Source organism: Lytechinus variegatus, chromosome 9 (assembly GCF_018143015.1).
Source record: "Lytechinus variegatus isolate NC3 chromosome 9, Lvar_3.0, whole genome shotgun sequence".
Taxonomy (NCBI): Eukaryota; Metazoa; Echinodermata; class Echinoidea; order Temnopleuroida; family Toxopneustidae; genus Lytechinus; species Lytechinus variegatus.
The window spans coordinates 12,077,269-12,091,791 of NC_054748.1; positions in this window are offsets into that span (position 1 = coordinate 12,077,269).

A 14,523-nucleotide genomic window follows, 5' to 3' on the forward strand; every position below is an offset into this window, starting at 1 on the left:
GCAGTCCTAAAGGAAACTGAACTAAATAGCAACAAGGATTCAGTTAACTTACCACTTGATAATGAGCAGTGTCAATTGAATATAGCTACAGATTTTGACCATGACACTGATCCCTCAGAAGAGAAGCAGAGTGAGCAGTTGAAACCAGTTAGGAATTCTAACCTCAATGAGGAAGGTTCAGTTGATCCCAAGGCTGAGAATCCCGCAGATACTGATAAAATTATGGAGCTGTGACTAGACCTTACACCACTTTACAACAGCAGAGAAGATGTTAGTAACTCTAATGAAACTGATGATTTTGATGATGAACATGGAATGTATTATTACTTAATGGACGATGAATCAGTTGTTAATATAATTGATGAAGATGATGGATGTGCAGTAAATAATGTAGCTAGAGATGGTAACATTGGATTAAACACTGAGAGGAATGAAAGTGATATTGAAGTTGACAGGAGAAGGACGTCACAAGAATACAATAGCAGAATGGAAGTATTGGCATCCCAAGTGAATACCAAAGAACTTGCCACAGATGGAGATAACCAGTCTATCACCGATAACAGAAGGAACCTACATGAATGCATTGAAATAGATGGTGCGTGTTCATACAGTGAAAGGAGGGAACAACTTGCCACAGATGGGAACAAAGGTGCCACAAGAACAAGTACTAGGAAATCCATTGTAAGCAACATCTTATTCATCCTGGATAATGAATTTGATAAATATGCCGGGGATGCTACTGGAGATATGGATGAAACTGTGACATCTACATGTATCACAAGTGTTGGTGACAGTGACTGCTCCACCTTGACCTCAACTTCTGATGATGATGAGTGGCAGGTAAACTCTGAAAATGAAACTCAACAAGAACAAACAATGCCAAATAACAGGAAAAGAGGTACACTGAAGGCATACTACACAGATTGTGATTCCCTTTTAAATAAGCGGAATGAACTGTTAATGCTTCTTGAAGTACACAAAGCAGACTTGGTCTTTCTGACTGAGATCTGCCCAAAGAATGCCAAGAATCCACTTCATGAACAGGACTTACATTTAGATGGATATGACATACACTCCAATCTCCCAAATGGAAAGAGGGGTGTTGCTATTTATGTTTCTCATGAACTACGCCATCTCATACGAGACTGTGATATCCAACGAGGATTTGATGAGTCTGTGTGGATAACTCTGCGGGTGTCTGGTTCAAAGAAACTTCTTGCTGGATGTATATACAGAAGTCCATCTGTCAGCAATCACAACCAGCTACACAATCTCATGCTTGAAGTCTCCAATAAGAACTCATCCCACCTTTTGATTGCAGGGGATTTCAACTATCCTCACATAGACTGGGAATCCCACACTGGAAGAAGCAACACAGATATAGAATTCATAGACACTATAGCCGACTGCTTCCTACACCAGCATGTCCATTTCCCAACAAGACATAGGGTAGGACAAACTGACAGCACTCTGGATTTGGTGTTCACTAATAATGACCATTTGATTGATGATATTGAATCACTGCCTCCTCTTGGATTGAGTGACCATCTTGGGCTTATTTTGACAGTCACCCTCTCAGCTCCAGAAAGAGAAGCACAGTTTCCAAAACTTCAGTTCAGTCTTGGACAATACAATGACATATGTGAGGAGCTTGATAAAGTTGATTGGGAACAGTCAATGAAGGACATGGATACTGAACAGTCCTGGTCATTCTTCCATACAAACTTGACAGACATTATGAAGAAACACATACCTTGTTCTTCATCACGGCGACGTAAGAAAAAGCATAGATGGATGAACAATCAAGCACTCAGACTGCATGGACAAAAGCATCGTGCATGGCAACAAGCCCAAGTCACTAAACACCCAACTGACATTGCTAGAGCTTAGAGACTAGCAAAGGCTCTTCAATGCCTCACGAGAGAACTGCGAAGTAACTTTGAAAAGGACCTTGCGAAGAATGTGAAGAAGGATCCAAAAGCATTCTGGAGATATGCATCTGATAATCTAAAGACCAGAAAGGGGCTCCCTGATCTCAAAAAGACAGATGGTACCTTCACTTCAACAGATGAAGAGAAAGCCGAAATCTTGAATGCTTTCTTTGAGACAACATTTACTGAAGAGGACACTTCTTCCATCCCACAGCTTGAACGCAGACAGTCAGCGGGATGCTTTTCTGCTCTTGACATAACCCCAGAGGATGTACATCGCAAACTTGATCTGCTTTCCAAATTCAAGAGTGCTGGACCGGATGGTATCCATCCTTGCATTTTACGGGAAACGGCACCTTCAGTGTGTACACCATTGGCCATCATCTACACTAAATCCTTCGAAGAAGGCAAGCTTCCTTCAGCATGGAAAGCAAGTCACGTTGTTCCAGTTCACAAGAAGGGAAACAAGTCTGAAGCCAATAATTATCGACCGATAAGTTTGACTTCAGTACCTTGTAAGATCATGGAGTCGCTGATCAGAGACAAGATCGTCGATCATCTGATGGAGAATGAACTAATCAGCGATTCCCAACATGGATTTGTCCCAGGAAGATCAACTGTTACACAGCTGCTCCAGACACTAGAGGACTGGACATCCTTACTGGATCAAGGTGAAAAGGTTGATGTTGTCTACCTAGACTTTAGAAAGGCCTTTGACAGTGTACCCCATCAACGTCTTGTGGCAAAACTAGATGCGTACAACATCCAAGGAAGCTTCAAAACTTGGATTGCTGATTTTCTCAGTGGCCGAACCCAGAGGGTAATAGTAAACAATGCCAGATCTCAGTGGTGCACGGTAAAGAGTGGGGTGCCCCAGGGTAGCGTGCTCGGCCCGACATTGTTTGTGTTGTACATCGATGATCTTCCTGATGTTATGGAATCCACTGTAAGGATTTATGCAGATGACACTAAGGCCTATTCGTCTGTCTCCTCGCCAAATCAATGTGAACTGTTCCAAGCAAGTTTGCACTCACTGATGGACTGGTCCTCAAAGTGGCAACTTCAATTCAACACTGACAAGTGCAGTGTTTTGCATCTTGGATCAGGTGACCAAAGAGAGCACTACAACATCGGGAGTACAGCACTGAATGTAGTTAGAGAAGAAAAGGATTTAGGGATCATCATTGACGACGATCTAAAATTCCACAAGCAAGTGTCAAATGCTGTTAATAAGGCAAACAGGGTACTGATCAGCATAAGACGTACTTTCCAGTGTCTTGATTCGACCACTATCCCCAAACTATTTAAAGGGTTAGTGAGGCCACTCCTGGAATATGGAAATGTCATCTGGTCACCACAGTACATTGCTGATGCTAAGGCTGTCGAGAGAGTTCAGAAGAGAGCAACAAAAGTAATCTCCAGGATCAAACATCTTCCATACAAGGAAAGGCTTAAACACCTGAAATTACCATCCTTGGAGTACAGAAGAAAGAGAGGAGACATGATTCAAGTGTATAAGATCACTCATGAAGTCGACAGGCTTAACCCAGACCACTTTTTTCAACTAGCTGACAGTACTACAAGAGGTCATAGATACAAACTTGTAAAGCCAAGATGCAGAACAAATGTGAGAAAGCATGCTTTTAGTCACCGAGTAGTCAATGATTGGAACTCTCTCCCAGCTGAGGTAGTTGAAGCTCCCACAGTAGACACCTTCAAATTCAGGCTAGACCGATACTGGCAAGATAAGCATTATGATTCCCACTACTCTTAGATACGAAAAGTCAATTTTCACCAACTTGCCCCACTGCCTCCTTAATCTATTGAAGCATGATGGAAGATGACTAAATTAGAAGATAGATCTGGAAGCTCGACTGCTAATTCAGCATTCTTCCAGTATTTGCGGTAAGGTAAGGTAAGTAAAAAAAATTGACAAGCAAAAAAAAAAGGGTTCATTGCATTTTGACATTACAAATTATATAGAAGGAAAAGTCCACCCCAACCAAAAGTGGATTTGAATAAAAACGAGAAAAATCGAACAAGCACAACACTGAAAATTTCATCAAAATTGGATGGAAAATAAGAAAGTTATGACATTTTTAAGTTTCGCTCAATTTCACAAAATAGTTATATTCACATCCTGGTCAGTATGCAAATGAGAGAGTTGATGACATCACACACTCACTATTTCTTTTGTATTTTATTATATGAAATATGAAATATTCTAATTTTCTCCTCATTGTCCTGTGAAACAAACTTTTATTTTGCCCTGAACAATTGCTATTGTTTAACATTTTATACTTCAGTCAAGTTGGTCTTTGTTGTCAAATCTTTAAAAAATAAAATATTGTATGATTCAAACAATAAAAAACAAAGGAAATAGTGAGTAAGGGACATCATCGATTTTCTCATTTGCAGGTGACTAAATTGTGCATATAACTATTTTGTGAAAAATAAGCGAAACTTTGAAATGTCATAACTTTCTAATTTTACATCCGATTTTGATAAAATTGTCAGCATTATATACTTGTCTGATTTTTCTCTATTGATTCAATCCAACATTTTTCTGAGGTGGACTTGACCTTTAATTTGGGGGATCGGTTGTGATTCGTCAGGAGGGGGGGGGTCTGCTCTCCACCCCCGTTAGGTACGCTAGTGTTCTAAGCTAATATGGGGATTTCAATATTAATCAAAAAGTCAAGAATAAAAGTTAGTCGGGTATTTTGTTTTTTGTCAATTTGTCTAAACGCAAACTGACTTCTGATGAGAGTGCGCTGCTCGCCAAGGGACTTAACTTTTCAGTAGCCCCGAAGCGTGTTCCCGCTACCGAGATTGTTGCGAAGGTGGAATCCTCCATCCGTTCGCTTGATGCCGAAACCATCGGCTCCGTAAGAAGAGAGATAAATGCTATCCTCTCCTCCGCCGAACCGCCTAAATCGAACATTACTCCCGGCATGCGCAAAGCCTTGAAATCGCTCAAGGAAGACGAGTCTATTATGATTTTGCCAGCAGACAAAGGCCGCGCCAGTGTTATTCTGGACACCGATGTCTACCGCGCCAAGATGTCCGAGTTAATCGAATCCGGCCCCTATCACGCTATCGGGAAGGACCCGACCGATCGCCTCTCCCGCAAGCTTTCCACTATTCTTCGCGGCTTTCACAAGAATGGTGACATCGATGATTCTACCTACCGTAAGCTAAAACCGTCGCAGAAGCAACCGCCCAGGATCTATGGACTGCCTAAGATCCACAAAGCTGACATCCCGCTTCGTCCGATTGTGTCATGTGTGAGTTCGTTTGCTTACAACACGTCTAAGTATCTCGCTGATATTCTTGCTCCCTTAGTCGGTTCCAATGGGCATGCTGTCCATAACTCCGCGTCGTTTGTTGATTTCCTGCGCAGCGAAACCATACAGGAACATGAGGTCATGGTTTCATTTGATGTGGTATCATTGTTTACCAATGTACCCATCGACGCCGCATGCAAGGTCGCACTTAGCAGGCTCGAACGTGATGAGAGCCTACCCGAGCGCACACAGTTATCTCCGGCCCAGGTAACTGAACGCCAAACATGTCAGGTACCCACCATCCTCTGAAAGATATCTTCGTTATCAATTAGAAATAGTCTATCTTATGAAGATATGAAGATGTGTGAATATTAGAAGTTTGATAAATGGCCAAAGGGACATTACATGATTCACTGCGGTATTAAAAAGGTGCACTCCGAGCATTTTAACACCTGAAACAAGATCTGGTCAGACAGCAGATTCTCTCTCAAGACAAAAGTTTATGTTTCTCAATGGATCTGTGACATGAGAATCGGACATATCTCAAGAACACAAACACGATGACTTCGATACGAACTGCCTCCGCAGAATACTTGTACTAAATTGGTTTGATTTCAACAATTAGAGATGACTTTTATAATATGAGGCTGCCCTATCAATGAAATATGGAACACCAAATCGAGCTGACATTGATCATTCAACACCACGAAGGTAAAGGTGTATATCAAGCTGGGGGAAGCTGGATGCCTCTAAGTTGGATGAAGCGACAAACCGTGATAGGACAGGTGCAGTACTGCATTGGAAAAGATATATTATGGAGATGCACAAGTAATCCGTTAATGAAGTCCAATGATCAAAATTTGTTATTGAAAGGATATGCAGTGACTTATTCGTTGTGGAACTTTAGGAAATCACAGTCTGGCTTTTAAAACATGGAAAACGGTCTAATTGATAGGTAAAATGAGATATTAGATGGTTTATATGCGGGTTCAGTTCTGAGAATTTTTTTTTCAAAATTGGGACTATTTGACAAGCATAATGGAGAAACACACAGGACATCTCATTTCAGCAGACTGTTTTCACTTCATTTTGCTAAAGAAAAACACACTAAATATATACATGTATGTGTGATCAGATTCTGTTGGTATAGGGGAACATAACTACTCCAAAGGATATTAAATGCAACTGATTGACTATTAGGAGTTGAGAATTACAGTACTGTCATAATTCAAATTTAATAATTCATCATCTAAAATTGTAAATATGAATAAATTGATTGATATCATAATTCAAGATACCATTTTATAATAAAAATTTAAGCAATTAATAGTGACACTCGCTTGAATACTGATCGGTTCCTGAAATTCGTTGGATCTCCACCAGTGTGCTTTTAAACGGGAAGGCACTCCCTGCACGAATTTACCTTTGCAGATGTGGGTGCATCTGTTTATGCCGATGGATACATACGAATAAAAAATGTAAAAAAGTGAATACATAATTAAGTCATTGAAGCTGATTATTTTCTTCCAGTGATAATCAATACCTTGACAGATCCCACAACAAACATGTACAAAAAAGGTACAAAATACAAAGAATTACATGAGAAATTGAAAAAACAATAAAATACATTATTATTCACTGTGATATTATATTCTAAGGGTCGTACAATTATTTGTATTGATGCAAATGCTATTTGTACTAAAAATATAAACATTTGAGCTGAAATTATCAAATTATAGCATAATGATACAAAATATGCATAAATTTGCATAATTAATTAGCCACAAGCAAAAATAACAACTTTTCCAGTAAGGTACACGTATGTATGCATGATTTTGCAGTATGTATGTCTGTGAAAGCAAATATAATTAGAGAACATTGTCGAAATAATAGCTGAATTGTCAATTTGGCAGCCATTTTGTTTATGCAAATTAGTTGGTCAAAACATGAGAAATCAGCTTGGGAACCGATCTCATCAGATTCAGCATATTTGAATTGTGTGAAATAGTCCGGCTCCAAACTTTTACCCAAAAATTCTTCTTAAAGTTTATAATAGGCCTCTTTTTCCAGAATGGCTCTAGTCTATGCATAAATTTGCATAATTAATTAGCCGCAAACCGAAATAGCCAATTTTCCCAAATGGTACATGTTATGTATGCAAGATTTTGCAGTGTCCATGTCTGTGAAAGCGAATATAATTAGAGAACATTGTAAAAATAATATTCTGAATGGCCAGATTGGTAGCCATTTCGTTTATGCAAATTAGGTGGTCAAAACATGATAAATCATCTTGGGAACCGATCTTATCAGATTCAGCATATTAGAATTGTGTTATAAAGTCCGGTTCCCAACTTTTACCCCAAAATGCTTCTTAAAGTTAATATAGGCCTCTTTTTCCAGAATGTTTCTAGTCTAATAGATTATGTGTTCTTTTCATGAGCGACATGTATGAGCAAAAATAGTGGTTTGGGGATATATTTATGCGTAGCAACAGTCACTGCCAAACACATGTCTTGTCTTGTGCTATATTTCCCCGCAGAAGTCAATCTTGAATTCCTCTATTTTCGTTTCGCCGTGAAAAGGGTTTTCCCTCTGATATAACAATGGCATGACGGAATTTCAGAAATTTACAATATTTGATGTCATTATCCAAGGTTATCATTACCATGATTACGGTTCGATGTTCTTTTGCATTCATTTTTCTAATCATTCCAATTCATAGTGATATGTACAGAATAATGATGTATCTCATTCAACAATGTTGCTCTAGTTCATGAATTTCTACTATGGTTACAATATGCAACACACTGAGTTTACACATTCCGTGTAATTGTCAACAGCATGGAATCATTGATAAATTTCAGTATTTAAGAATGTGAATAATATCTTTACATAGTCCAGTATCTTGAAGCAGTGTGAACATACTATATGACCATATTGTGAACGCAGTGTACATACTGTGAAGTATAAACACACTCTGAACATACTGCAAACACACTCAACATACTATAATACACTGTGAACACACTGAATATACTATATGAACATAATGTGAACACACTGAACATACTATATGAACATAATGTGAACACACTGAATATACTATATGAACATAATGTGAACACACTGAATATACTATATGAACATAATGTGAACACACTGAATATACTATATGAACATAATGTGAACACACTGAATATACAATATGAACATAATGTGAACACACTGAATATACTATATGAACATAATGTGAACACACTGAATATACTATATGAACATAATGTGAACACACTGAACATACTATATGAACATAATGTGAACACACTGAACATACTATATGAACATAATGTGAACACACTGAATATACTATATGAACATAATGTGAACACACTGAATATACTATATGAACATAATGTGAACACACTGAATATACTATATGAACATAATGTGAACACACTGAACATACTATATGAACATAATGTGAACACACTGAATATACCATATGAACATAATGTGAACACACTGAATATACCATATGAACATAATGTGAACACACTGAATATACCATATGAACATAATGTGAACACACTGAATATACTATATGAACATAATGTGAACACACTGAATATACTATATGAACATAATGTGAACACACTGAATATACTATATGAACATAATGTGAACACACTGAATATACTATATGAACATAATGTGAACACACTGAATATACCATATGAACATAATGTGAACACACTGAATATACTATATGAACATAATGTGAACACACTGAATATACTATATGAACATAATGTGAACACACTGAATATACTATAAACATACTATGGACACAGTTAACATAATGCGAACATACAGTGAATTATGATCAGACTCGGAACATACTGAACTTACAATGAACATACATTAGACACACTAAACATACACACTGAACATATATATTATGAACTAACTGTATACACACTGAACATATATACTATGAACTAACTGTAGATACACTGAAAATACTATGAACATACTGAGAACACACTGAATATACTATGTACACAGTGTGAAGTATGTATACTCAATGAATAATCTATACACACTGTAAAGTATAAACACACACCCAGCATACTGTGAACACACTGAACATACCATGAACATCCTGTAGACGCACTGAACATACTATGAACACAGTGTGAAGAATGAACACACACTGAACATACTATGTACACACTGTAAAGTACGAGCTTACACTGAACATAGTGTGAAAATACTGAACAAACTATGAAATTACTGTGAACACACTGAACATACAATGAACATACTGTGAAGTATGAAAACACTCTGAACATAATGTGATCGCACTGAACACTCTATGAATATACTGTGAACACACTGAATATACTATATGAACATAATGTGAACACACTGAATATATTATATGAACATAATGTGAACACACTGAACATACTATATGAACATAATGTGAACACACTGAATATACTATATGAACATAATGTGAACACACTGAATATACCATATGAACATAATGTGAACACACTGAATATACCATATGAAGATAATGTGAACACACTGAATATACTATATGAACATAATGTGAACACACTGAATATACTATAAACATACTATGGACACAGTTAACATAATGCGAACATACAGTGAATTATGATCAGACTCGGAACATACTGAACTTACAATGAACATACATTAGACACACTAAACATACACACTGAACATATATATTATGAAATAACTGTATACACACTGAACATATATACTATGAACTAACTGTAGATACACTGAAAATACTGTGAACATACTGAGAACACACTGGATATACTATGTACACAGTGTGAAGTATGTATACTCAATGAATAATCTATACACACTGGAAAGTATGAACACACACCCAGCATACTGTGAACACACTGAACATACCATGAACATCCTGTAGACGCACTGAACATACTATGAACACAGTGTGAAGAATGAACACACACTGAACATACTATGTACACACTGTAAAGTACGAGCTTACACTGAACATAGTGTGAAAATACTGAACAAACTATGAAATTACTGTGAACACACTGAACATACAATGAACATACTGTGAAGTATGAAAACACTCTGAACATGTGAACGCACTGAACATACTATGAACATACTGTGAACACAATGAACACACTATGAACATACTGTGAACATGCATACTGTGAACATACTGAACATACTATGAGCATAATTTGAACACACTGAACATACAATGAAAATACTGTGAACACGATACAGTGAAGTATGAAATCACACTTGACATACTGTGAACACACTAGAAAAACTATGTACACACTGTGAATTATGAACACTAACTGAACATACTGCGAATGCACTCAACGTACTATAAAAGCACTGTGAACACCTTAAACATACTATGAAGTTACTGTGAACACACTGAACATACTATGAACATAATGTACGTATGAACACACAATGGACATACTGAACGAACTATGAACATACTGGCAGACACTGAACATACTATGAACGCACTGAACATATGAACACACTGCGTATGAATACACACTGCGAAGTATGAATACACACTGAACATATGAACACAATGTGGAGTATGAATACACACTGAACACACTTAACATACTATGTATACACTGTGAACATAGGAAGATATCCAGCGCTATATTGCTTGGCCGTATCCAGCCCAATGATAACCAATCATTGCCGTCATGTATACTTTAGACACACTGGGAAGGGCACTTGATATATACTCTCACACTTTATGAACACACTGTTAACACACTGAATATACTATGTACATAGAGTGAAATATGAACACACTCTAAACATAATGTGAACACACTGAAGACCACATTTTCTCTGCATGGGTGCATGATCGACATAAATATACAAACATAATTAATGTTGAAGCAATTGAAAATACCCCGGGGAAATACCAAAACCATTATGTTCAAATATTTTGACCTTAGCTAAATTTGAGATTTGAGTGAAATTCTGAAGAAAAAAAAGTAAAAGTAGAAACAGGGCAAGTTTTGTCTCGTGGTGTTGGTTCGGGGAGGGGACTGTCAGGGGGGCTCAGGTGTCGTTTTTTCACGATAGTGTGAACCTGTCGCCCACATATTACAAGTCTGCTACAAAAAATGATTGATGAATGCGGAAGGCGGAAATGTCCCGTTTCGAAGCAAGGGGGACTGCTAAAATATTCTTCAAGAGGAAAAGCTGCCTTAAAAGTTGACCATGGCATTTAATGTTGACGCGTGAGTATAAATCTAAGGTCAGCGCACCCGCGAGCGCATCATCACCATGTCGCGAAAATGACTCATCGTCTAGTAGAGATTACCGGGAAGGGTGTGGGGCCCGGGGGGGGCCGGCACTCGAAAAGTGGTGGGGGTGTGCCGCGGTCGAGACAAAAAACGGGGGCCTTGGAGCGGGTTTATTGTAAAAAGGAGGGTCCTCGGAACGGGCTTCGGAACGACAAAAGTTTGTGAAAACTGGGGTCCTTGGAACGGATCGCCAGCGTGTGAGTGCGTATGCATCCCTATGGAACGGTCATGCGTACATGATGCAGCTGGCGCGGCCTCCGCCGGGGGAGTCTGCGGCCGCTTTTCACCAAAATTGCAGCTTATTCAATGCGATCGGAGCGGCGTAACGAAAAATATGCGAAGCTTTGGAGCGGATTTCTCTCTTCTTTTTTCTCGATAAGAAGAAAATGCTATGCCTTGGAGCGGCTTTCTTTGTTCTTTTTCTCAACAAGGCAAATATGCTATGCCTTGGAACAGAAATTTGAGTGTTTAAATTCTTTAGTTAGATCATGGACCTATAGGTTCCATGATTATTATTATACTCTCTCGCAAAAAATAAAGCCTAAATATACATTTTTCCATAATCAGAAGTCACTTCAAAAAGTCTTCTCTCTATCTAATTACTATAAAACACACTTTGACCTCACACGGATAATAATCTCACGGTGAAAATATTATCAAATTAAGTGCCCATTTTGACGGAAGATCGAGTGTCATTTTTGACTTTGCATACCCCAAACGAAAATTCATTCGACCGCCCTTGCCTTCCGATCCTCATAACAATTATTGAACAGCAACGGTGTTTCTCTCCCCCCCCCCCCCCCCGACCACCACACTTGTCCTTCCTCTGCTTTCCCGGTTTTCATTTTTCGGATAAACGAACAAGAAACTTATTCCGTTTTCGGATTAACGAATCTTCGGAATGAGAAATCTTATTTCGTATTAACGAACCTGGGAAACCCGGGATCTTGTCATGTGATCATCTATTCTAAAAGATGTCTACATGATGAGATCCGGGATCTTGTCATCTGATCATCTCTTCTAAAAGATGTCGACATGATGAGATCCGGGATCTTGTCATGTCATCGTCTCTTCTAAAAGATGTCATCATGATGAGATCCGGGATCTTGTCATCTGATCATCTCTTCTGCAAGATGTCGACATGATGAGATCCGGGATCTTGTCATCTGATCATCTCTTCTAAAAGATGTCGACATGATGAGATCCGGGATCTTGTCATCTGATCATCTCTTCTAAAAGATGTCGACATGATGAGATCCGGGATCTTGTCATCTGATCATCTCTTCTAAAAGATGTCGTCATGATGAGATCCGGGATCTTGTCATCTGATCATCTCTTCTACAAGATGTCGACATGATGAGATCCGGATCTTGTCATCTGAACATCTCTTCTGAAAGATGTCGACATGATGAGATCCGGGATTTGATCATCTCTTCTAAAAGATGTGGACATGATGAGATCAGGGTTCTTGTCATCTGATCTTTTGCTATCAAGATGTCGGCTTCCCAAGATAATTATCTCAACATCCTGGTGGCACTTTTAAGCTTCCATACGCATCTATTACTAGGGGTTGTAGGTGTTGGTGGAGGTAGGGGGGGTGATGGGTTGCGTGAACACTGCCGACCGAAGGTTTCAAAAGAAGGTGTCTAGCTAACTTGGTGATTATGTTATAAATTATGATGAAGTTGATTATAAAGATGAGAAAGGAATGATAAATAGGTTTTCTCCAGAGAAAATTAACTTGAACAATTATGCATTGACATCTCCCTTTTATTTTGATTTTTCTTGAATTCTTCCAGTTATTAAAAAGTATCAAATATATTTGAAGATTTACCCTTTGAATTGAACAGTGCACTCTTTTTTATTGTATTAAGATAGACATTTCCATATTATATGGTACCAATTAATGGCTTTCTTCATTAGAGTTACGCTTTTTGGAGCTGTAAGAGCAAATATGTCATTATTAAAGATATTATTATTTTATTATTATCGTCATCAGTGTTTCTTACTTTCAACAATTACTATTCGTTTTCATCATTGTAACATAATTAAAGCCTATTTTCATATCAATTACTAAGATCACTGATAAACAAATTATCTTTCATTTGAGTAATTATCAAGTTAATTTTTGTATTTTAGTGTACAATTAACAGAAGCAGATTGCTCATTCCTCAATGATATACCTTATGCGAAATAATTGACATGATAATGAGATAAGGAACTAAAGTAGCTAAGCGTTTTAAAGAGTCTAGTACCGTATGTGTTATTATGTAATCTAAATCTAATAATGAGCAAATGAAAAACACAAAAATTATAATACCATTGGTAATATGTGAACATTTTTTAAAGGGATTACAATATCAACAAGAAAGTCACATCATTTCAGTAAGGTACACATGACTATACCTGATATGAGTATGCTATAGTCCACACATCTGCTTTTCAAATTTTGATTAGATGCTATTTTTAGTGTTTTCTGTTCGACATTTTCATGGTATACTTGTTTTTACAGGAATTTTTATTTCTTTGTCAATGTTGTTCACATTTATGAATTTGTGATTTCATGTGCAATTGTCTGCCACATATGTCATCTAATATTATTTCCTTAAACTCCCTTTTTTCTTCTTCTAGTCTGGTACAGTCCGCTACTGGCGTATTATCATACCTTGTGTTTATCAAGTGCTGAGTGTACAGTGTAAGTAATTTTTTTTTAAATGGTTAATGATGATTGACATGTAATGTGTGTCTGATGATAAGAATGCACAAGTATTTAATAATTTTAAAAAAATCTGAGAAAATGGTGATATATCACATGATACAGGGAGGATATGCCTGTGTGTAATGGCACAAAAACCCAAACTAAAAACAATGTGTAATGCTGATCATTGATTGGTTTTCAACAAATATCCAACAATATGTTAATCT